Raw genomic sequence first — 21685 nt, 5'->3', positions numbered from 1 at the left:
TTCCTCCACTTACCGATTTGAGTCCCCTTGGCTCAACCAACTGCAAACACACTTGAGAAGTCATGTGGTCCAGTCCACATGCTTGCACTCAAACTTAAAAGATACAGAGTTGCCAACCCTTTTAAAAACCCTATGGTATGGTAGCTGAAGGAAACTGGACTTGGGTGGTAAACACACAATAGAATATACAGATGTCAAATTGTATTGTATACATGAAAGTTGTATAATTGTATTAACCAATGTTACCCCAATAAAGTTAATTAAAAAAAAAAACCCTATGCAAACAAAAAAATTTGTTCTGCTACAAAGGAATTATAGGAGTTTTTGTCAAAGCCTTTAATTTTGTTACATTATTTTTATTATAAACACAAGAGAGCTGGGGGACAGTTACAGACAAGTGATCCATCATTCTTTCTTTGCAAGCATTTCAGTGTCTTGCACTACCACCTTCATATAAGAAAGACATACTGTCACAAAATGACAGAGCTGGAGTCTTAAAGGTCAAATCCTCTTAGAATTGATAATTAAAGAAAGGGTCCTCTTCTACCCACTCACTTTAATAGCATTAAAGGATTATTGATGAATGAGCTGTGTGACTGCCTCCACCACAACGGAAAGGTTTAGAAATAGGTTCTCTGTGAAGAAGTGCTTAGGAGTCCTGTAGGGTCATGTATGAAAGGACCTGGCTTTCAAATGCTGCTAATGAAGAAAAAAGAATACTGCCTTGGGGCAGTTTTAGAATAACAGTATTGTAATGCAAAGCAAATTTGTTATATTAAAAAATGTTGCAAGGTCATATCTGTTGAGATGATGTTTTTACCAGTTTTTTTCTTTTTTCTTTTTTGCGAAAAAATATTTCAGTGTTAGTCACCTTAAGTACCTTTTAAAGAACAATGTCTTCCTTCATGTTTGAAACAGATACAGACTGGGCAATGCTGCACTGTAAAAACTTCCACCTGTGAAAGGACAATTATTTTTGAGACACAGAAATTGTAAATTTTCAATTTTTCTAAGAATTGGGGGCAGGGGGAATGACATCTAAGATGAGGAGCTTAGAAGCCTTCTCTAAACCACTTTCCCAGTTTCTCTCTACTATTCCAAAAAGATCATGTGCCAGTCTCTATGTCTGACAATAACATGGTTTCCTTTAGTAACTCTAAAAGTGGACGATAAAAGGTGCACTACTGAGGTAACGCGAGCTTGCTGACAGGCAGAATCTCTCAGAGCCGCTCCCAGCTCTGCCCCAAGCAAATGCAGCCGCTACTCTGACAGCACAGAAGACTTCCAAACACTCAGGTGCAGCCACAGAAATGTTGCTTACCCTCCGTCTGAGCTTCAGTGTACATGACTGGTCCCTGTTTGAGTTCCTGTGTCACTTCGTTAGACATCATTTACCTTCCAGGGATGGGACTGGGATTACCTCAGAGAATGGAAATCAAAAAGCTCTTTCAATACTTTAGAGATTTTGAGCAACGACTATATGTCAGTAGTGTAAACACAGATACACATGCACAAGTGAAGTAAAGAATATAGGAAAATTCTAGATAATTCAAGTTTAATTATCACAAATATGTAAACAATATCCCCAAGAATATCAATATGATTTCAGAAAAAAAGAGTTTTTTCCTCAGCGTAAGGATCATTTTCTCAACTGTCCATTTGCATTTCAGTGTATGGCTAAGGGACAAAGGGTCACCTGGAAAAACTCAACTGAAAATTGTTCCTGTGGTTTATTTATAACGATGAGAGATTACATAGTATTATGAGTTGGTTGATGCTCAGAAAAGGTTTTCAGAATGGAAAATGGCATGAAAGATGACTGACTGATTACAAGGTTATAAATCTTTTATTTCAAGCAGAACATGATGTAAATTACAGAAGTTCGAAGAAATTAATATTTTCTTTAGACAATGAGCTTCTAAATAAGGGCATTTTCTTTGGGAGATTTAGGTGGAGATGAAAGAAGTGGAGGAATGGGGAATGACCTTGTTAAATAGCTTCCTCTACAAAACGATCTATAAACTTATTTTTACAGTGAGTGTTTTACCAAGGTAGCAACCTATCTTTATTGTGCATTAAAAGTTATTTATAGGAGGAACTTTGATTTGGCAAAATAAGACAACTGCTTTCTGTAATAAGGGTAACAAAAAAAAAATGGCCTGACAAATCACCAACAGTAAACTCTTTAAAATTTAAAGGAAGTCTGTTAGATCGCTGGAAGAACAGATTATAAAAATGATCATAAAAAGCCATTTTCCACGTGACAGTCCCCCAGAACCGCGACATTATCCCTCCTTGTTGTCACTCACTCACCTCCAGGCATAGCATCCCAGTAGAGAACCCTGGCCCCCCTCAGTCATTGCACTGGCTCCATGCCACAAGAAATTAAAAGTTTTATTATGTAATCTCCATTATTAATAATGCCCCCAAAGGGCATGCACAGAGCATAATGTTAACAAAGCAAATCTCCTTCCTAGATAAACACTGCTTTTTTCTGACTACTTTCTTCCACATTTATATCCAAAAGATTGTAATAAAAATGACTGGATAGTCTTAGGTTTCTCTCTATCACTGTGATACAAATAAACCCTTTTGCAAAGAGATAATAAATAAATATATTACGAATGTAAACTGTTAATATTAGGAGAAAAGCAAAAATAATCCCAAACTGTCTGACATTGAGAAACTTCTAAAAAGAAGAAAAGAAAAAAGTTCCATCAGAAAATTTTATAGCAGAGTTATCTGCCCATTGACAAGTTAACTTCAGTGTGATTTGATCACCATTTCAAATATTAAGCTTGAAAGAAAATACCAAAATATCCAACGACACATCTGGGAAACATGCTTTTCTTTTCTGAATCAAAGAAATTGCAAAGGAAAGTTCTAAATGTCACAAGAATTAATATTTCCTTTTTTATTAATTAAAACTGTAATTTAAAAATAGGTAACAGAACATCATGTATCCTTTAGAAAGAAATGTTTACAAGAACTGTGGTATCATGACAAATGTATATAATAAACTAAAAAAATTCTTTAAGGGTAAATTTATTTAAAATACTGATAAAAACAACTTACAATGTTTAGAAAGTACTTAAATAACTGATTTCTTCTTTTTTCACATTATTTAAATAAATTATTCCTATAGTCCTTTTGGGGTCCTTTGGCCCTCAAAGTTTTAATAATTGTCAGAATTATTCAGAAAATTTTAAATAGAGAAAAATAATCCTTTGTACTCATATTGAGCACAATATTTATCATTTTCTGATATTCGTTTTCATCTCTCTACCAACCAAATATGATTTATTTAAACACTTAAAATTAAAAGAAAACTGAAGACACTTACTGGGTTTTGAGCATTATCAGCTCATAATTCGTGGATCAGTATTTTCAGAGTCCAGAGTGCTAACCACTACACCACGGAATTTTTTAATCAGTATTTTCAGAGAGACCTGGAAAGCCATATCTATAGACAAAGCTGGGTTATGAGTTATGGGAACCAGAGTATTTGCCATTGCCAGGCATTGACGTGTTCGACTTTCAACTTTATTAAAATGGCTTCATGGATGTTCCAAAACATCAAAATGAATAAGGCCAAGAAAAGAACTAGATTATCTATTGTCAGTTAATACTCCCCATCTGGCCATGTTTTGGAATGCCAGCATGCCCAGACTTTGCTGCCTCAGTCTATTCAGGATGACGCTGCTGACTTCTTAGCGATCACGAAGGAGAAAATTTCTCATTCTGGAGTGGCTTTTCCTCTGAACTATTTAATATCCTTGCTTGATAAGACCCACACCTCAATCAAGTTGACACTATCATAGCCAGTGTTATAAGCACCTAATGAAACCCTTAGAGCAGCTGTCTTACTTCAATTTAATTCAGCAATTCAATAACTACTGAGAAGAGTCATAAGCACAATAGAACATCATACCTAACCTTAAGGAGCTCAATACAATTCATCAGGTGACAGGGTTTGCGTCTGGTCTGGAGTCACCAGGAGGCCAGAGCAGGTGCCTTGAGGAGCCTGGCCACAGAAAAATGACTCAACAGAAGAAACTTAATAGCAGAAACTTGGCAGACTTAGTAGCAGAAACGTTCCTGCTCAGTGCAGCTGCCTTGCACCTTCCCCAAGAAAATGGAGGGAGAAATTTCCTACAAGAGGGGGTACTTCTTTATGACTGCAGACTTCCTTCATTGGTCTCCAAAAGGCAACTGCTCAAGTCTGCATGCACGGAGCTGAAATGGACTTTATTTTTGGTAACATTGCCAGTGGTGACACCCCTAACAGAAAATTAAAAAAAAAAAATTCTTCCAATCTCCATTCAACTCTTTTTGTTGTCCTGAGGGAGATGTTAGTCCATTTTTACTACTTATATCCCTGGGTATGAGATAGAGACAGAAGCTAGACAAGTCACTCCCAGTGCATTAGGCTTAACTGCTGGCAAGAGCAAAGCACCTTGAAAGTGCTGGAAGGTATAGCCAGCACTCCCAGGAGAGGCGGGGGAACACTCCACAGAAGAGATGCAATAATGGTGGATCTAGACAAATGAAAAGCGCTTCCCCCAGCAAGGATTTCCACTTAGATGACAAGCAGAGATAATAGCTATTTCACACGAGTATGTGTGTAGAGGACATCCTGGTGGGAGTGAATGGAAAGAAGAGAGTGGGAGAGAAGGGAACACACAGGGCAGTGTCCATTTTGTGCCACACACTGTGTCAAATCTTTTACTTACACAACCTTTTGTAACTCTCAACGACCTTTCTAAAAGAGGTCAGGATGAGCGAATGAGGGCTTAGCAAGGTTAAGTAATCCAACCAAGGTCACATAGCTCTTAGGTGGTAAAGCTCAAATCCTCCAGTGATTTTTAAATTATTCTTGGTAACGGGACTCTTTTCAAACAAAATCTCACTTAAATCATAAATAGATAGTCAACAATTGACTATCAATTTTTTAAAGATATCTTTGAGGGAAAGTCACTTCCACTAAACATCCAGATGGCAGTGGGTTCTGGTTAGCACGGTGCTAACTCCCAAAGGACTCAAAGTCCAGGAGAGTTTTTATTTTATACTTTTCAATCATAACTTAAGAGAGTACTATGGAAATAAAAAGCACTATTAAGTACTTGGCTAAGTTCATTTTATAAATAAGGTTATTCTTGAATCTTAAATAATTTTTAAGATAATAAAAAAATATAAAAAATGAAAAGACTGTATTAGAAGATTAAAGAAAATGTAAAGTAAATGTAGTTAACCATCTCTAATTTGACAGTGCTTCACACAAAGATTTTCATTTTCGCACATTAGTTTCACGTACTTCTGGCATCCCTCCACTGTTCTTCTCTGTACGAAAACAAGAACAAGGATGTGATTCTCCCTCAGGGTCCACCATCACATACGACCTTCAGTAACAGGTGTTTTGTCTCTTCAATTTTAATGAGCTAAAATGCATTTATAATAAGAGCCGGGGTAATCCTCTGAGTTTTCTGCTAGCTGTTCAAGCATTTCTTTTTTAAATTATACATTTTCCTTGTAGTGTCATGGAAAAGAAAATAGCTTAAACCTCTATTTGTGGTTTTTAAAACATCTGTCACAGAGATGATATATAACCTAGTAATGCTTTGAAATAAAATTACAAGACAAATAAGTCCTGGGGATGTAATGTACAGCATGAGACTATATTTAATAATATTGTATTATATATTTAAAAGTTAACAAGAGTAGATCCTAAAAGTTCTCATTACAAGAAAAAAATTTTTAACTATGTATGGTGATGGATATTAACTAGATTTATTGTAGTGATCATTTTGCAATATATACATTATGTTGTACACCTGAAACTAATACAATGTTATGTCAATTATGTCTTAATTTTTTTATGTATATTCAAATGCTTTAAAAAGTTTAAAGATCTACTAAATTGGAAGGCAGCAATGAAGCTAATAGGAAGAACAGATTAGTAATCAGCAGCATAATGAAACTGACCTTCAGATGTGCTATTCTATTATTATTTTATTGTCAAAGTACGACTCATACATCTATTCTACTCTAATTCAGTATCAACAACTGACATGATATTCAAAAAAAGACTTTCAGTAATTTCTAATCTCATTTCACCCAAAAGTTTGAAGGCTACACTACATCAGAATTGTACTGGCAGATTAAATTGGAGAAGGAAATGGAACCCTAATCTTCAGAAAGGGCTCTTTAAGGAGCATGCACAAAGCTTTATTGCTACTATCATGAACCTTTCAATGACATCACACCCTAGCTAGCTCTTCTCCCATTTCCAGAGCTGCTACATCTTCATGTGCTTCTCTAACCACCCATAAATGTGGAACTCCCCAAAACACGTTCCTAAGTCACTTTCTTTGCTCAGTTTCTGTTCTCTCCCTGGCTTTATTACCAACCACATGCTAATGATTCTCAAATTTACATCTCCATTCCAAATTTCCTATCTGAGCTCCAGACCCATCTGTCCAGATGGCTGCCTGCTTTTTCTCCTGGTATGTCTCACAGGCATCTCAAATTAATGTGTCCAAAACTGAACTCATGAACCAAACTTAGGTAAAGTCTTTCTCGTCTATGCAAATGCTATCACCATCCATCTATTTGCTCATGCATCGGTTACCAGTGTCTACTGCTGTTGCCTTCAAAAATTTTTAACTGTGTCTTTTCTGTCCATCATTTCTGCTGCCACCCAATCTAAGGCCCTGTTTTTTCTTCCTTCACGTATTCTTGCGTCCTCCAAACTTCACCATGAAATTGCCAGAGTGGTGGCTGACTGTAAATCCGTTCATGTCATTCTTCTCTTCTTCAAAGTCTGCTCTTTGGATCAAGTATCAAACCCTTATCACTTCCCTCATGGCACTACATGATGGGCCCCTGCCCAGCTCATAACTTTTTCTCTCACCCTCTGTCCCCTGCTCAATATGATCCAATAACAGGACCTTCTTTCTGTTTCTCAAAAACACCAAACTCTTTCCTCCCTCAGCCTTCCTGCATGGATTTTCCTCTCCAGCATGTGTCTTCTGCAGGCCTCCAGATGAGCAGCTCTGGTCTCTTTTTCATCTTACAAGACATTTTCCTGGGGAAGTGTTCACTAACCCTCTGACTCACAATCCTCTCTCCTAGCAACCTGTATGTCTTTGTGGCACTAATTAAAATTGTTTTTGCCCCACTACCAGAGTACAAGCTCCCTCTCCACTCAATTCACAGCTTTTCCCCAGCATCCCATACAGTTAGCACCTACAATACCATAGATACTCCACGAGTGTTAACCAAATGAATGTTGATATTAAGGAGGTTTTCTAGGCATGCTCCCAGTCATTCAGCCTGACAACCCTGGTTCTGATTAGGTGGCTAATTTCAGTCCAAATTTCACAGTTTTTCTTTTCCTTAACACATGTGTGTCACCTCCACTATTCAAGAGCCAAGATCAGGAGAAGAAAAGCCTGAATTTTAATCCTGTATCTGTACCTAATACTTAGTAAGTGGACTTTAGAAAAAGCAAACTGCCTTTCCAGATCTCAAATTTCTCACTGTTGAATGAAAAAAATCTCATGACTCTCATACTCTGAATTTGTAAATGCATACTGTTTTCAATCCACAACAAAATTTTGTTCATACCCAAAGTAAAACATCTCCCTTTAGCTTTGGAATTATCTGGGCTATTCTTGCTTCAAGGTCTTTATCAATGGTACTTTCATTTGATCACGTGACTTCTGAGAATCTTGAATCAGCGTTCAGGCCCATGAGGCAGGGCCTGCTGGTGATGAATGCAGACATCTGGGCCTAGGATCACTGCATATTTCCTTCTGAGACTAGTAATGAATTGGAGGATGGGGCCCAGCAAAGCCCCCACTGTAAGTTTGGATATCGGCAAATGCTCCCCATGTTACTAGGAACAAAGTCCAAAGTTCCCTGTGGCCCCAAGTCTCTCGATGAGCCCCTGCTTTGTTTTATCCACACGGCCCTTTACTATTTAGGCATTCCAAGCCAACTCCCTTACCTGCTGCCTCCTCTTGGCCTTTGTACTTCCTGTTCCTACTGCCTGGTGTTCTCCTCCCCTATTCATTCTAACGGTTCCTTTCCTCCCTTCATTCAGGTCTGTGCTCAATGTCAAACCTTATCAGAGGAGCTTCCGTGACTATGCTACACTAGTCCCCATCCCAGTTCCTCTCTGTCCCAGAGCCTTGCTTCATTTTTCTTATTATTTGTCACAGCAAATTATATATATATATATTGTTATGTCTCCTCCAACTGGAATATAGAGAGGAACTTTGTTTTGTTTCCTGTTGTATATATCTGGTGCCTAAAATAGAACATAGTACGTACTCAGAAAATATTTATTGAATGAATGAATGAATAAAGGAATCAATGAGTAATGCTCTACGAGAAATCAAGAAGGAAGCAGAATTGATAATCTTCCAATCTAAAGCTGCAGGAGTACATTAATGTCAGGGAGAATGTCAGAAGAAGAGCTTACGTCCCTGGACCACAAGGCCGGAGAGTCAGAGGCAGCCTCCCCATCCCTACCCCTTCCAGGAAGCTGAAAAGGGAGGGCTGGGTTCATGGGAGGCAGGTAGGGTTGAATCTCCCAGTGCCTGCCAGTCAGCAGGTCTCCTGTCAAATGAGTGTTGACCTTCTGGCAGCTAGGGCAGGAGAACAGGGAGTACCCTGTAGATATGAGAATCAGGATACAGGTAGTCTTGTAACGTGGAGATGGATGGCATGTGCTGCCTTTTTCTTCTTTGTCTTCTTTTCGTAATCTGTCTCTTAAAAATCACTTAACCAAATTCCAAATTTAAGGCTCCTATAAATTAATCCACAATTTCACTACCATCCTCTTTCCCCCAACTCTGACTCGGTAAGATCTATATATCATCTTACTTCAAAACTGTCACCCTTGCTCAAGCTCTAACTACTTACCCTCTTACCTGACTGCCCTCTAGACCATGAGTTCTGTGAGTGTTATGCTCCCAGCACTGACCACAGTGGATGCCACTTAACATGCTCTGATGACTCAGTAAGTATATTTTAAACTAGATCTCCCAGAAGACACTGAGTTAAATATTCATTAACAAACATCACTAATTATATGCTATTATCATCTTATATTCAACTATGCAGGTGTTGGCAGAAGAGTTTTGAATAGAGGTTAGTTCAAGGATTGGGAGACTCAGAAAATAAGTAAGAAATTTCCACATATGTCAAGTAAGGTGTGAGAAGACTGTCAGTAAAGAACCTTTATCTAACATGTGGACTTTCCAGAGATTTTTACCTATACTGAGGGAGTAAGGGGTGGGAGAATATGAAAAATAATTATAGGCGTGTATTATATTTTATTCTCAGCATTTAAAATTTTAACACTTTAATATAATTTTAAAGTATTAATAATATTCAGAGTACGATTAACATTTTATCTAAATTTTTTCAAAGAAGTTTTTGGTCTTTTCATAAAAATACTGTGTCTTAACTGTGATTTTTATACCCCAGGATTTTTTTCCTGACACTATAGATGATTTAATATAATTAATTCAGCAAACATTTACTGAATGCATACAACATACGAGTCACTAGGCACAGTTAAAAAATATATAAGCTTCATATAACAAAAACTTTGCAGTAGACTAAGCTGTTTACATTGTACTGAGAGGACAATATTTATATTAATATTTAGTATTTTCTTTATATTAAAAACCCCTCGAAGGTAGATAGACTATATATGAAATATCTTCAGCCACATAATGATGTACAGCACATCTTGAGCATAACTTCACAGAGGATTTCTAATGTAAATGTTGCTTTCATTCCCAACCCTAATACCATCATCACAGTGAATACTATTTTGCATTCTAACTTCAACTCCTGTTTTTAATAAATGACCTCAAACATCACGCTCCAAAAGAAAAACCTTCTGATGGCTTCCCAGTACATTGAGAATAAAACCTACCTCCCACCGTCATCCAGATATGCAAGGCTGGCTCCTCACTGTCCTGCAGGTCTCAAGGCCTCAAACACAGAGAGGCCTTTCCCATCTGATCTACACAGGCCCAGGCACTCTCTTACATCAGATTCCTTTACTTTCCTCAGTACTTTCCACTATCTGAAACTGCCTTGTTCATTTATGCAGTTATTGTTTGTCTTCCTCATCTAGAATGTCTGCTACGCCACAACCTTTGTTTTGACCCCTACTCTATGACCCCTACTGAGTGGTTCATCACAATATTTTACCTGTCTACATTCTAAAAATTTTCTGGTAATGAAGGAACAAAATCGACAGTGAACATAAACTGTTACTCATTTTGAAATGGTAGCTCTTCTCGCATAAAATATAAATCAATAGACCTCTAGTGCAGGCATGGTGAGGAGGTATTACCATGCATTTTAGTCACAGTTCCACCTATTCTGAAAACCAGTTTGGAACTAAGTATCAAGAGTCTTAACACATTCATTACCTTTGGCAGAGAAATTACCCTTCCATGGATCTTGCTTAAAGAAGTAATCTGAAATCTGAACAAAGATTTCATCAAAATACCATTTATAATACCAGGTATCTGGAAACAACCTATAGGTCCAATTTTAATGGAATGGCTAATAAATTATGGTGTATCCATGCAATCAAATATTATACAGACATACATAAAGCTTGCCTACAAGTTAAAAATATTTAGGACACAGGGTTAAGCAAGCAGAGCAGGTTTTAGGTATGTTATTGACTCTGGAAAAATTCATTAAAAATAAGGGAGAAGAAGACGCCAAAATGTTATGGGTGCCTTTGACTCGTGGGATTATAGGCAAATATTCTCCTTGATTTTTTTTTAAGTTTATTGGGGTAACATCGGTTAATAAAATTATATAATTTCCAGGTATACATTATAATTTGACATCTACATATTCTATTGTATGATTACCACCCAGAGTTCAGTTTCTCCTTGATTTTTTATACTTAAAATATTTTCCAAAGTTTTCATTGGGAACATGTATTGCTTTTGTGACTAGAAATAATAACATCTCTTCAAAAATGCTAAGTAATTACCGTATCATACATACTCATACATGTATGTGCACTGAGCTTATCTGAGATGTGGTTTGCCGCCAAGTGAGTGAAAATTTGTACCTCTCCTATGCCAAAATCAGAAGTGAGATTCTTTGGATTCACCCTGCATTTCAGCTCAAAGATGCTGATTCTCAAAAAAGAAAATTTTCTTTAGTAGCTGCCAACCTATCAGCACCTCTGTGATTAGCTCACTCTTTGCAAAACAGTCTGCTCCTTCTCCTCAGCATTACTTTTACCCCAAGAGACTCCAACATTCTTCGCCTACTCTACTCTTCACCCAGCTTTATTTCAATGTATTGTAATCACTGGCTTACCTCTGGCTCTCCCATTAGATTACGAGATTCTTGAGATCCCCGTGATCCTGACATCCCTGAATCTCACACAGTACCTGGTAATCAGTAGGCAGTTAGCAAATGTTGTTAAATACATTATTATAGTGGAGGGGGGTGGGAAATCAGCTCACTAACCTCCAAGGGAAACATTCACTAACAGGATTCCATTGCAATGGAAATCCTGGTTGGTGAAGGGAATAAGTTACACTTTGGGATATAATAATTTCCAGTTTATGAAAGAGCAGGGCAGCCCCTAATATCCGGGCTGCAACTCCTTAGTGTTCTCCTGTTGAATGGAAATATCACAGAACATCAACGCCAGACAAGGCCACATTGTGACTATGATGGATCAGAACAGAACCAAGACCACTATGTAGTCATATCTGAATACAAACAAAAACATGAACACTGTCCAAACCCAAAATGACCAATATCCCCCTAATTTGCCTAATGAGAGCCTACTGCTTCTTTGCTAATTATGGTGTTAGCCTCTCTAGTCTTGCCTCCTTCTAAATAAGATTTATTAAGATACAAAATCACAAGATTATCCCTGCTCCAATCCAGAGCAAAGCCTTGTTTTTTAAAACCCTCTCTCAAAGCACTTAACACAAGCCTAAATCCCATAATAACTAATTTCTAACACCCTCTTACTGAGACACCCCACTTTTCCTTTTGGTATACATTCTCTCTTGCTGTAATGAGTAGCTAACCCAACCCGTTCAACCACAGGTAAGTTCCTGGTGATCTCTAGCTGGAGAGCATTTATAAATTCTTAGCTCTACCTGGAATGCCCTCCTCCTACCTCTCTGCTCATACTTATTCAACAGAACTCACCTCATCCTGGAAGCTTCCTCTGTTGGTCTTCCAGGTTTCAGATTGCCCCATTTCTTTTAGTCTCCATAACATTTATATTCAGCTGCTACTATTAAGTTTGTATTTAATAATACTAGATAGCACTGTAGTCTTGATTATTCTCTGAAAGATCCTTCCAACTCTAAAATCATACTATTCTACTGTGTTGCTTTAAGTTTTATGCATGGTTGTTTACCTCCCCAAATAGATTATGAGTTCTCACAAAAACATCTTGATTTTTATATACCTTCTCATTCTCCTTCCTCTTATCATATATAAACACAATCCACTGCACATAGTGAAGAGCTATATCTAGTCATAGATCTAAGCAGATACAAATTTGACTTTGCATTTGTTGGAGAATGATATGTTAATCATATTCCATGAGTAGTTTCATTTAGAGCACCTTCAGGTATAGAATTTTATAGCTGGAATGCGTTCCTTGTACCTACTACAATCAGGATGTGCTAGTGTTTCCACTCGCTATCTCACTCTCATGCTCTCTCTCTCTGTATATATCTACTTCTTATTTATCATATTTCAAGGTAAAGTACCTGTATGTATAAAAGTAAATTCAGGCCATGGCAGCTGGCAGAGGTCCCTGCTCTTCAACTGAAATCAGTGACTAAAATTAAGCCTTTCAAACATCTGACTTGCTGACGTATGTATCCTGCATAATGATAGAGATCCTGCACTGAGGGGAAAAAACCTACTAGATTATTAGGTTTTCTGCCAAAGCCGGATATAATCCTGCTGGACAACCGTCTTCTCATCTCACATTCAGATGTCTAAAAGTTAACTCACAGTCTCCCCTCACAACCATATGCCCTTGCAGACTTCCCTATTTCTACAGCCCAGATTGAAATTGACCTTGCCTTGCCTGGACCAGAATGACTCCCTGAAGGTCCAGGACCAGGTCTAGATTCAGATAAATCTGGGTTTCCGTAACTGCTTCTTCATCTTCCAGTTTAGATCCAGTAGCTCAGGCAAGTAATTTAACCTCTGAGCCTCCATTTCTGACTATTAAAAAAAAAAAAACTGTAATATTTACCTTCTCAGCACACAAATAAAGATTTGGTGAGATTATGTATCTAAGGCACACAGCAGACACTCTACAAATGTTAGCTCTTTTTCCCATAATAGTGCCTGACAACTAATAGAATCCTGTCTCTCTCTAAGGAGCTACTAGTTCCATATTCTTATTGACTTATACCAGGAAGGATATTTAAAGCCAGGGCAGATGGTAAAGTTCCTGTTCTCAGATCAACAATCAATCCCTAGTTGTTCTATTGAACTGCCCACCTGTTCAACTTCCTGATACCGCTCCCATTCAGTTTCCTTTCTATACTCACACCCCAAACCAGCAATCTATTCTTTGTTAGGATCTTACCTCGGCACTCCTGTCCAGTTTGCCTCTGAGTATGGATGCTCTGCACCTTCACACTGACAATCTGTATTCCATCTTCTCTGTCCGAACTGGACTTCTGGTACTCTGGGTGTCTATTAGCAGGCCCAACAATGCACCTATCCTTCAGTCTGGCACGTTATCTTAGATTCTGACTTTGAGCTTGAGAGGAGGTGTTCCACAGTGTTTTAAAGCACAAGCTTTTGTTTCGAACTGCCAGGGTTTGAATCCCTGCTCTACCATTTAATGACCACATAACCTTAAACAAGTTGTTTACCTCCCTAATTTTCAGTTTTCTCACCTTAGAAGGCTGTTACAAGATTTAACATAATGGATTTAAAGTAGCATGTAACATGGGACCTGGCATACTAGGTAGGTCTTCAATAAATGTCAATGATACACATACACACGTTTTGCTCCTAAGACTCACAATTGCGACATATCTCCTTTCTACACAGTCCAGGTGCCGTGAACATACCCAGAACACACAGCCATTTTATCTACTGGTCCAGCCTATTTGCTTGATCTGCTCCCTCCTGATCTGTTTCCATGAGTTTCTGTCAACACAGACGCTGCTTCACCTTGACATACAACCTCACTAGACTTTCATGTTGTTCACACATACGCCAACGTTCTAATTTGGGATTTCTGCCCATCTTCCACAAACCCAATGAATTTCTATAAACAATAGTTTTGTGTTCATTGCTTCACTTCTCTGTTCAAACTTTCATTGGGTCCATAATGCCCAAAGTAGAGGTCTCCAATCTCATGATCACTAGATGACCAGGGCTTACAGAAATGAAATCTCTAAACTGGAAATAAGGCACAGGAGTATTTTCTAAAAGTATATGGGTATAGATAAATGGTGGGCTCCTCATACAATAATATTCTGTGAACCAGAGTTCTCTTAGCAAAGCCTAGACGTGAGGGACATTATTTCATCACCAAGTTTTGTCTTGGCTGGGAGGAAGGTCCTACTTTTAAAATTTGCATGGCCCCAGGCATCCAAGTTGTATCCCTGTTCACATGATAGTGCAGGAGGATGTTCTGAAAAAGGAGAGGGCAATTCTCCTTGACAGCAGACACGTTGTTTTCGATTGGCAGCATCATTAGCTTGGGAGAACCACATCTCTGTGTGACCTGACAGAACTGTTCATTACAGCACCCCTATCAGCCTCCTCCTCCCCATCCCGTCACACAGTGTTAGGCACGTGATCCAGTCTAAGACTATCATAGTAGCACACTGCTGGACATAGAGACTGATTCAATGAACACCGAAGCAGAGATACTCAAGTCCCTTCCAGAAAACTTCTATAAAGGGGACCTAGAAGAGGAAAGACCTCTCTTTCTTATGATTCAAAAGCCCAGGAATGTAGGCTTAGAAATACCGACATCTTTCTCAGCATGTGGAAAAGGGCCTCAAAGTGAAGCTAACTCTGAGAGAAGAGATGCTGAGAAGCGGAGGGAGAGAGAAAAAACCCTGACATAGTCATGTGTCTCTGGGATCCGGTTATGACTGAAGCAGAGTCCACTTTTGGACTTTCCAGTCACATGAGCCAATAAATCTTACCTTTTTGCTTAACCTAGTTAGATATAGGGTCCTCACTTGTATGAACAGATGAATCCCGACAAACTCCCTATTAGTTAGATATAGGGTCCTCACTTGTATGAACAGATGAATCCCGACAAACTCCCTTCCAAAGGAACCCAGGGTGTGGTGGTGAGGGACGGGCTTGTCCCCCTTGATACACTTAAAGCTTGAGGCAGATGACAAGGATACTACAGGAAGGAATGTACAGATTCACATCTCCTCACCTTGCTCACATTCCCATGACTTCTGTGTAATTTTACCTCCAGTGACATAGTTTCCAAAGAACAATGGCTATTGGAACATATCCCATTAATTCACAGAACAATAGCCCAAGAACCCCCACCTTTGTGTGAGAATTTTCTTTTACCAGTTGCACTGAATGCTCTTACCAATGACTACAATAATCGAATACGCAGAATTCCTGCTGGGGAGTGGGGAGGGAGGTGAGGTGAAAGAAAATACAGAACAGGAGTCATCAGACTAAACATCAACAATCAGAATTCAAGACATTTCAGGAGGTCTCGATATCATAATTGGAAATTCTTATCTTCCAGAACATAACCTAAATTTTTACTCAGAAATTTGAACCTCCACTAAAATCTGAAGCCAACCTTACTTCTCTCCCATTTACCCAGAGTTTACAAAGCATGTTCTATCTAGCCTCTCCTAGCTCTATAAATTCTGCAAAAAGGCAATGGAGCATACTGGTGCAAGTGTGCTCTGCAGTATTAGTCTTGGTTTTATCACCTTTCTGCTCTAATTACTTCTTGGAGTTGTTATGAAAACCAATTGCCATTATTTGCGAAAATTCACTGAAACCTATCAAGTACTAAGTGAATGTTGATATTTGTTGTATTGTATATTGTGAATTCAGACAATCAATGATGGGCCGGAGGCCCAGGTCAGATCTACTTACCTCCTATTGCCATCATATTACTCTCTCCCTATGTCTATCATGGACTCCAGCCTGTCATCCCCCAACCCAGACTCTACTAACATCTACCCATTACATTCTGATTTCTCCTTTAATTCCTCTAGGACTCAACATGTAGCTTTTTTTTTTCTTTTTTTTTTTAACAGCAGAAAAGAACATCTTTATTAGAAGAGAAAGTACACTTCCAGGGGTAGAAGCAGGCCTGAGCAAGAGAAGAGTGGTTCAAAGGCCAACATGCATTTTAAAAAGAGAGTGGAAAGATCACAGTCCAAAGGCCTTGGTCTGTCAGTGAGGGCAGAGAGGCCCAGAAAGATCATGGAACACAATCAGTGGTTTGATCAGGATGACCACTTGGGTTTCCAATTCTCCATCCAGGGCCCTTGGCAACTCATTATACTGCTCCCCATTATGCACCAGTTCTCTGATGTTCAAAGACCACCATGGGTGCTCAGTAATCTGTGGCACATTTTCTAGGCCTCTCTCCACTAGCCCGTAAAGTCCGCTAGGAGAAGCCACCTGGACCTCCATCAGCTAGCATAGCACCACAACAAGTGTTCATTCATGCTCTCTGAGGGCTTGGGCACATATCACATCTTAGCAGACAAAACTATCTTAAGTCTTGAAATGAATATACTTGATAAAACTGCAAATCGTATATGCCTTAATAAAATGAAGGGTGCATCTCACTGCAGATTTGTTTTCACCATCTCTATAAAAGTTCTTATTCCAAATATGTTTTGCTTGATGAAGGCTCCCCATGCTGTCTCCTATTTAGGGAGAGTAAGTAAACGAAATGTATTTTAAAACCGCCTCCTCTTTTTGACTCTACATTCTATGTGATAAGTAACAGGCATTACCATGAGGACTTACTATTCTATTTCCTACTAATTTTGCTTAAGAAATGTAAAAAATAACATCTGCTTTTATCTTTTTTCTTATCTATTTCCAAAGCTAAATATGAATTTCTTTTAAGCCGAGAGTTATTGTGAGAGTAAGAGAATTTAAATAGTTCAGATTCTCTCCCCCTATATGTCAGTAATTATCTCTTTCTGTCCAATAAGCTATTGTCAAAATTCCGAAACTACACAGGTCCAACTATCGCGATCTCACTCTCGAAGCATTCCAAAGCTTCACTGAAAATTTCTACGAGTTAAAATAACTAACGCAGCCACCCTTCTTTATAATGACCTTTCCCGCAGAACCCCTTCTGATTACAGATGCCTCCGGCATACTACATGCATTTACCTGCATCCAACTCAGAAGCAACAGGTAAAACCTTCTTGTGCCAAATGCTTGGAAATTGTACACAGAGACTTCCCACACAGCAACTCTCTTTCACTGAAGGCTTCCCCAGCCTAGGATACAAAGCTAAATATAACCAGGGTTACAAATTGTAGCTAAATCCATCTCACAGTTATGGGCTCTCAAGCAGGACTTCCTTAGAGAAAATTATTCCTAATACCTCACCACATACATTAAAGAGTAAAAAAAACTCCTAACATTAAATCACTGAAGCATTTAACTATAGTTTCCAATTAATGGAAACATTATTTTGTGTTTTGAAGGGTTTCTAGTCCTCACTAAAGTTGTTTGAAAAGCATGAAACTATAAGCATATGCTTCTGTAAGGAGAAGGAGTAGTAGAAAAACAAAGGTTTAAGAAGTTTCAAAATTTAGCCTACATCTCACAAAATGGCAATATATTCTAGTATCAGTAGCCAAATAACAAACTGAAGGTGATTGTATAAGTATTTCGTAAAGAAAGACATGACAAACCACCAAAGTGAATAGCTTTTACAGGAGCCAGTAAGATCTACACATAAAGTACTACAGAAGTGTATCTCAAAACTTGGTTTGACTGTAAATCCTAAAGAGTTTAATATTCTTACTGACAAATAAGAATAGTTGTTGACTCTTAAGATGTTTTCTGTATATACAGTTGCTCACAACTACTTCTGAAGATCTTCATAATAAAAAACAAGGTAAGAGACACTTTCGTTCAACATTTACTTCTGAAATACAACAGACTAAGGTATACTGGGGTTGACTACAATTAATAAATTACATAGATGTGAAACATATGACTTTCTGGCAGTACCAATGCCTGGTACTGAACAATAAATTGTTTTTATTACAAATATTGAGCGCGCGCGCGCACACACACACACACACACACACACACACACGCTCAATCCCAATCTAAGGGCAGGAAATACACACAGAGAGCTTGCAGCCACACAATGCAAAATGCTGACTTGGACATTAATTATAGCATAAGAATGATTAATAAAGCAAATCTTGCAAACCTTCAGCCCTTTCTCTTTAGGACAGGCTATGTAGGCAGAATAGTGCTGAATTTGGCAAATAATTGCTTTGCCTCTCCATTTTGCCAATGGAGATACTACAACATACAGATGTGACTTTAGGAAACCTTGACCACACTTTGTTCCTGCCAAGAACTACTATAAATCAACGCTGTGGACGTCTTTACAGAGAATGCTGACTCTTTGGAACGGAAACAAAGGAGGGTGCTGCTCTGCTCGGAGAAACCCAGCCAGGCGCTCCAAGGCTCCGGGTTCTCCGAGGCTGCACCGCACCGCTCCTCTCGCGCTCCAGGGACTGGGGAGTCCGAAACTGATGGCGGACTCGGTTTATTTCCCAAACTTCAGGAGACAGTGTCTACCTTAACTCTGGAGGCTGAAGCAGGAGAATGGGGTGGGAGCGGTGAAGAAGCACTCTGTTTCGGGTGCATCCGTTGCCTACCCACTTCTTCACCCCGATAGCACCCTTTCTTCCCCCTCACCTGTCCTGAGCGCGGGGCCTCGGAGGTCCGGTCGCCTCTCCGGGCTCTCACTCTGGGAGCTGTTGGGGCGTCTGGCGCCTCGGGAGACAAGCGCAGGAGGTGGTGGCGGGGTCGGGGGCGTCAGCAGGAATCTCGGCAGCCGCCGGCAGCCGCTGTCTCCCTCCCCATCCCAGCAGCGCTCGGGCAGCGGACAGGGCGCGGCTACCGCGGGCGGATGAGTCAGGCGAGGGGGCGGGCAGCGAGTGGTGCGGGACCGTGGAGGGGTGCGGGACCGTGGAGGGGTGCGGGGGCGTCCCTACTCCAGCACCGGGGAAGAGGCGGCCTCTGGGAAAAGGGCGCGCCTCTGCCTGTGCCAGCCGTGGGTCGAGGGGCCGCCGGCCGCCGCCATAAGGCGCACGGAGTCCGCGCGCTCCTGCCCTCGGAGGTCACCGGACGCGGCGCGCCAGGCCAGGGACAGAGACTCGCAGCTCGGTGGTCGCCAACGCCGCCAAGAAAAACAAAAGAGATCGGGGTATTGGAAAGGGAAAAGTTTTCTGCTCCGCTCCAGATAGAGCCCAACGAAATCTCACGCCCTAAGCGCCGAAGAGGCTGGCTGGGGTGCGGGGTGCGGAGGCGGGGCGGGCTTCCAGGAGCGTCACCGCACGACCGCCACCCCGGCGTGAGCTAATCTCGCTGCTGCCCACGACCCGCGGGAACTCCCTTGGCCCGGCCGCCCCCACGCTCGCGGCCCGCCTCCTCCTCCTCGAGGATGCAGACAAGATCTGCTCCTCCCCCTCCAGGAACCCCGATCCCCGCGACCCCCGCGCCGGCCGCAAAGTTGAACTTCTAGAGCCAGGATCACCGCCTACAAAACCTATCTTTAAGAACAAAATACCCGCTTTCAGGAGCTCTTCTACTCGCAGGAAGGCCAGAGGGTGGAAACAAACACACCCACCGCAGGGCGCGCCCTTTCTGCGGTGGAACCCCGCATTCCAGACCCAGGGATAAAGCCCCGCCAGTCCCCCGGAGCAGTAGGGAAGGCCCCGCCGATTCCGGTTTTCCTGGAGCAAGAGTCTGAGCTCCACGCCCCTCGGACTCTTTCTTATCAGACGCCGCCAGGGTGGGTCGGGGTCCCCCTGGCGGGCTGCGCGAGCGCTGCGTTAGCGGAGCCAAGCTGTCCCCGAGCCAACACTGCGAACGCCTGCCCTAGCTACACCGCTCTGCAGCGCCAGACGGATAATCCACCCGTCTGGCCCGGAAAGGGGCACCGGGAGAGCGGCATGGGGGCGAGAGTCATGGGCAGGAGCGACGAGAATGAACTGAATCGCTGAAGGCTTTGATGAGCAGTGCTGAGGTTCAACTCCAAACGTCCGAGCTAACGAGGGATATAGGTTACTCCCCTTTGATCCTAAACAGTGAATGGGGACTGTGTCTTATTCATAGAGTAAATCAATATGATAGTTACCTGCAAGTGGACAGAGACAAAAGTGGTGGTTGTATATGTGCTGGTCAATTCAGCAAATAAAGTTTCATGTGAAACTGGAATGCTGGCCATTCCAACCACGGCACTGGCATGTGTAGAGAACGTTAGCTCCTAGCGCTCGGGGTGGGGTGTACCTGCCTGTATGTCTCCTGAATGTATTTTAAGTGATCAACTAGAAGGCAAGTATGGCATTCTGCATTCTGGTGCATTGTATTTGTATATTTCAATGAGTGATCTACTGATCTCATTTTCAAGAGTTGGTTTCTAGAGGTAGAAAATGTATCAGAAGAGAGAGAAAGGGAGGAAGAGAGAGAATTGCATGCAGAACTTTCCACATTAAACAGAATCTTGGAAATCAGATAAGAGACTGTGGAAATAGTTTGCTTGTGGTGCAATCTTCGTTTCTTGACTAGAAAAATATGTATATTTGTCACTTACAGTAAAAATTTCACAATCAAAACGTTAAAAAAAAACTAAAGGTATTGGGAGGAAGGTGGAGAAATGAGTCGCTCCTATAAACCATCCGTTGTTTTATTTTTACCTCACCTGCATCCAGTACTTTTTAGCCCACAGCCAGCTGCTCATTTCTCTTAGGTTTTTTTTATACATTTGTCTAGGCACCCCATCAAAGGAGTGTGATTCCACCGGGCCTTCTTTCTAGTTGTAACTTCTACATTTTATAATGTAAGATCACTATTTCCTGGTTAAGATCACTAACTTCCCAGGAAATGAGGAACAGACTCATAGTGTCTGTCCTTAGAGATCATTAAACATGACATCCCATCGAAGACAAGCAGTGAAATATTCAAAATGGTCACCTAACCGTTTTAGGCATTGAATGACTGAGTCTTCCTCAAAAAGGGACTGATGATATAAGAAATTAGCACATTCTTATGGCTACCAATATTGGTAATTTCTCATTTCTGAATTTAGAGTTCAGTGATTTAACCAAAAAAGCAGAAAGATGAGCTACATAAGACCACTAAAAGTGTATTATTTATATTTCTTTTAAAAATAATTACTGTTACTTTCAGAAAAGACTAGGTAACATGTCCTATAAATAAAGGATTATGTGCAATTCAGTAGACTAAGCAACTTCCAAGACATTAGCTATTAAATTCTCCTCTGGCATTGAGTGCTCAAGGTAAGCTCAGGTAAATAATCCAATCTCTGCTAATGGCCAGTACCTTTGCATTTGTAAAAAGGTCCAGTGAGTATACCATGGCAATAAAATTTTGAATTTAGCTC

At 40.4% G+C, this 21685-nt stretch overlaps 2 protein-coding genes across 4 annotated transcripts in view; one reads left to right on the top strand and one right to left on the bottom strand.

Annotated features, from left to right (window-relative positions):
- Window positions 1-20028, bottom strand: part of TMEM200A (transmembrane protein 200A) — a 61177-nt gene extending 41149 nt beyond the window's left edge. For 2 of the 3 annotated variants that reach the window (XM_039849911.1, XM_039849912.1), the window contains exon 1: window positions 18976-19308. The gene's annotated coding sequence lies outside the window, so the exon portion shown is untranslated. Of the gene's footprint in view, window positions 1-18975; window positions 19309-19849 lie in introns of those variants that run through there. The other variant, XM_039849913.1, reaches the window with a different exon arrangement.
- SAMD3 (sterile alpha motif domain containing 3) overlaps window positions 1-21685 on the top strand; it is a 169023-nt gene that overhangs the window by 22320 nt on the left and 125018 nt on the right. The gene's annotated exons all lie outside the window — the stretch shown is intronic.

This window comes from Pteropus medius, unplaced genomic scaffold (genome assembly GCF_902729225.1).
Source record: "Pteropus medius unplaced genomic scaffold, Ma_sr-lr_union100, whole genome shotgun sequence".
Classification (NCBI taxonomy): domain Eukaryota; kingdom Metazoa; phylum Chordata; class Mammalia; order Chiroptera; family Pteropodidae; genus Pteropus; species Pteropus medius.
Note: the sequence above shows the minus strand (reverse complement) of the source record. Positions and strands in the feature narration are given on the sequence as shown.